Source organism: Centropristis striata, chromosome 21 (genome assembly GCF_030273125.1).
Source record: "Centropristis striata isolate RG_2023a ecotype Rhode Island chromosome 21, C.striata_1.0, whole genome shotgun sequence".
NCBI lineage: Eukaryota > Metazoa > Chordata > Actinopteri > Perciformes > Serranidae > Centropristis > Centropristis striata.
This window is the reverse complement of record NC_081537.1, coordinates 4655603-4660274: the sequence shown is the minus strand read 5'-3', so window position 1 is coordinate 4660274 and position 4672 is coordinate 4655603. Positions and strand designations below refer to the sequence as shown.

The following is a 4672-nucleotide window of genomic DNA, read 5'->3' as shown; positions in this document are numbered from 1 at the left end:
GGGACAATGTCGAAAATTCTGACATTTGTTTAGACCTTGAACGCACCATTAGCCGTACCACACAAACTCCAGACTCTTTGTACGCTGCAATGTAAATTAGTCTTACTAACGGAACATTAATCCTTAGGATTAAATTAGGTGGTGGATTCTGCTAACACATCCATGTGCTCTTATTTTGAAACCTACATGTGTTTGTTTTTAATTTTGAAGGCTGGTCTTCTTACCGTAATGCCTAATGATGTGTTCAATTTACACTGAAAGTCAGAACTTGGAGCTCAGGAAAATGTTGAAAATTCTGACATTTGTGTAGACCTTGAACGCACCATTAGCCGTAGCACAGAAATACAGACTCTATAGCTGTGTCCCAATGTCAAGGATCCTTCCTTGGTAGGATCCTTCCTTCAGAGTCGGGTCCTCCGGAGGCAAGGCCAGAGTCCTTCCTTTCACTAGTGTAACGCACAAATGGGACAGCCTTCGGAGTGTGCAGCGTGCGTCATTGTGTAATTGGACGTCCTGCTTAACTTCAGCGCCGCTCTCGGCCCTTTGGCTAAGATCAAGTGTAGTATCTGTTCTTATCAGTTTAATAAAAATAAATAAATAAATTCAGCGCCGCAATTTCAAAATCAGTTCACGACATGAATGTGTCTCTGGCATCAGCACTCTGACACATATTATATAATTATTATTATATTTGTGAAAATGGAAGAAGATGCTTTAAGGTTGAATCTCCACGATTTATCAAGTAAAAACCATAAAGTGGATTAAACCTGAATATTTAACTGATCCTGGCTGATTTCGGCCGCTACTTAGTGCCATGAATGCAGCGGCGCATAATTCATCATGGAAATATGTTCTGTGATTTTTTATTTTTTATTTTACAGTAGCCTACAGTACAATAACAGTTATTTATAAATAACAATAACGGATAATAGCGGACTTTCGGTCCCTGTAAAAACAATAAAGAAATGTATAACTTTCTGAATGGCACAGTTGCACATAGTACATCATCATGGACACATATAAATTAATAAACAATAACTTTAGCGACTGAGACGGCATTAATTAACTTAACCGGCAATGTATCAAGATGACGTTTATTATCTTTAGCTTAATATTTTGGCATATGCTTATTCATATGTTTTTGCTTGACTGTGAACACACGTTTTGTAAGTTATGTGATAACATTCAGTGTAAACTGAAAATATCTACATATTTAAATGCATATTGCGCCGCTAGCGTCGCTGTTTCTACGCTCGCCATTTTTAAATCTCCCGGTAGACCGGTGTGCGCAATGCTTTATGGGTAGTCGGAGCGCACGGAGGATACACACATGCATCCTTGGAATTTGGGCAAAAGAAGGACTCTGTCCTCCGGAGCATCCTCGACATTGGGACAGTCCTTCGGCGGATGTCGATGACGTGGTGTCCTTCAAATCCAGCCGTTTGAGCATCCTTCCTTGACTTTGGGACACAGCCTATGTGTGCTGCAATGTAAATTAGTCTAACTAACGGAACATTAATCCTAAGGATTGAATTAGGTGGTGGATTCTGCTAACACATCCATGTGCTCTTATTTTGAAAGCTACATGTGTTTGCTTTTAATTTTGAAGGCTGGTCTTCTTACCGTAATGCCTTATGGTGTGTTCAATTTACACTGAAAGTCAGAACTTGGAGCTTGGGACAATGTTGAAAATTCTAACATTTGTGTAGACCTTGAACACACCATTAGCGTAGCACACAAAGACGGACTCTATGTGTGCTGCAATGTAAATTAGTCTAACTGATGGAACATTAATCCTCTGTTTTACCGGCAATGTTTGTCACTGAAAGTGGGGGGACGGATCGGAAAGATGAAGACGCAGGGTGTGAAGAAAGATCTGATTTCATGAAGGAAAGCCATAAAAAGGAGGGCCTGATGTGCTGCATGTTTAATGAGCTCTTGTTATTTGGAAAATAAAAGAAATGTTCTGACACGTGTTACATCTTATCTCCTTCGCCCTTCCTTTGTGATTTCTGTTGTATTTCCAAGACAAGCAAAGCCAGCGCCAGCGGAATTTGATGCAGTTCGGATTGGGCCCTTTCGGGAAGCAGCGCCCGAATAAGCCCCGAGAGCCCCGAGATGGTAGGAGTTTGGCCCGAGATGGAAGGAGAAAGAGACAAGGGAGGAGATGAAGGGAGAGGAGAGAAGAAAGGGAGGAGGGGAAAGACGAAACAAGAGCCATCAGATGAAGCTGTGAAAAGCTGTTATCCTGGCGTTTGGAGTTGTGATGAGATGAGGCGATAATTCAGGATGTCAGCAAGAAATGTTACTGTTGTGTTTTATTGGTTTGAGAGGAAAATGGAAAAAATGGACTTTATTACTGTGCAATATTTCTTCTTTTTTAAATATACGATAACTGGCAATGTGCAATAATGTGTGCAATAGATTGTTCTTCAATGTGCAATATATTAATGAACACTAAATAACATCATATCTGCTTCTGGCAAACTGAATTGAAGACTGTGCACCTTATCTCCCTTTCTTGCCTATGTTTTACATTATATCTTTTTTTTTTTTTTTTACATTTACTTGCCTAAGCATGTGTATGTTTATGTTTATATTGTATATTTTTATGTATTTTATATATTGTCGCACTGCTTTCAGCTCTGAAATCTCATTGTACATGTTTATAATGACAATAAAGGCATTCTATTCTTTTCTATTCTAAAAATAGATTGAAAGTACATCTAAAACCTCATTTGCTTTTAACTAGGGCTGGGCGATATATCAATATATTTTTAAATGTTATATGGAATTAGACTTATATTGATATAGTTTTCTTTAAAAATGTTTCTTTATAAATGCTGCCCTTACTAGGGTTTGCCATATTTAGTTCTTATATATATATATATATATATATATATAGACATATAACAAGATGCATTGGTGATTTGCTCTCATCAGGTGCTTCACTGTGGGTCATACGGAGAAATACGGAGAGAGAGAGGAAGACAAGTCTGTTTGGACATCAGAGGGCTAAACTTTGTTTTCATTTCTAAAACAATGTGGCTGAGGACCAAATCATTCAGCTCTCCCTAGTCCTGGTCTGACAACAGGTGAGAGGGTGTGTGTGTGTGTGTGTGTGTGTGTGTGTGTGTGTGTGTGTGTGTGTGTGTGTGCTGCCAACAGTTCTCTGTAGCTCTATTACAATTTTTAGCAGGCCGATCCAATGCGTAGGACGTGATTTAAACTGGCTGCACACTGCTGAAAATATTTCAGTGGGAAATATATCAGAGGACAGAAACTAAATATGCTCTCAGTTCCATTTCACTGGGACAAATATTATATGATATGTTAAATTAAGCTAATTATGTTAAACTCAGTGAAAAGTCACTACACTGTGAAAAAAAATGTTTGGAGAATTTACATTAAAACTGTCAAATTGCATGAGAAATAGGGTGCATGAGAAATAGGGTGTAAAATTGAAAATTGCATATCACCGTAAATAAACGAATAGTACAAAACTTTTGAAAAACTGTAGAAAACACAGAGTTTTACTTTAAAAATATAAAATGTACATGTAAAATTAATGGAGAAATACCATATTGGCACAAGGACATATTTACCCTAAAAAATAAAGGGACTTTTCAGTCAAAATTACAGTTTTTGCTGATATTTACATTTAAATTTACAGTAGAAAACCCACTCACTGTCATTTTTACGGTGATGTTCTGGCAACCACAGCTGCCAGAATTTTACTGTAAATTAAACTGATTTTTTTTTACAGATATGTTGTGACATCTATATGTATGCATGTTTCATTTCCATTACTTAGTGCTATAAATGACAGCAATAGTTCTACTGGTTCTAATGTGGCGAGGATCACTTCCTATTGTTTAGTAAATACTGGTTCACTCTAATACTGTTAAAGTTCAGAAGTTTAGAACACGGAGGGGGAAGTAAAGGTTATTATTCTGATGATTATATTATAATCTGATTATGGTATAATCAGTGTGACTTATAAATATGACAAAAGAAAAACATAAGTTAACAGACAAATTAATATTGCCTGGAAAGATCATATAACAGCAGATTTATTGGAATAAGCTAAATCTAAGCTTTCCTGTTGGATTTATCTCATCTGAAGCCACTGGGCATATTAAACCACACTAAGCACTTCTGTGTGTGCGCGCGCGTGTGTGTGTGTGTGTGTGTGTGTGTGTGTGTGTTCTTGTACTTCCTACATAGTGAGGACCAGAACACGTTTTTAACCAACAGAGTGAGGATATTTTTGCAAAGTGAGGACATTTTGGTTGGTCCTCACTTCTTTAAAGGCTTTTTTGAGATTTCAGACTTTGTTTTAAGGGTTAAAGGTTACATGATAATGATAATTAACTGAAACTGTATTGTGTGGTTACAAAACAAACTAAAATTATAGTGAAAATGTCCTTCGTTTTCATCTTTGTCAACTTTTTTCATACATAATGAAGATGGATAAGACAAAGGAAATAAAGACAAAATTTACTGTGGCCTCTTTTAATCTCCCACCCAACAAATACCCCATTACAAAAAACTAAAAGTAATAAAAACTAAACTAAAACTAAAGCATTTCAAAAAAATAAATACTAAACTAAACTAGCAAAGTCACTCTAAAAACTCATTAAAACTAACTGGATTTGAAAACAAAAATTCA

At 36.7% G+C, this 4672-nt stretch overlaps 1 non-coding gene across 1 annotated transcript; it reads left to right on the top strand.

Moving 5' to 3' along the window:
- The first annotated feature begins 525 nt into the window (after positions 1-525).
- On the top strand, positions 526-716 carry LOC131960183 (U2 spliceosomal RNA). Its single transcript, XR_009389614.1, has one exon. It is a non-coding gene; the product is annotated as a U2 spliceosomal RNA (small nuclear RNA).
- Positions 717-4672: the final 3956 nt, after the last annotated feature.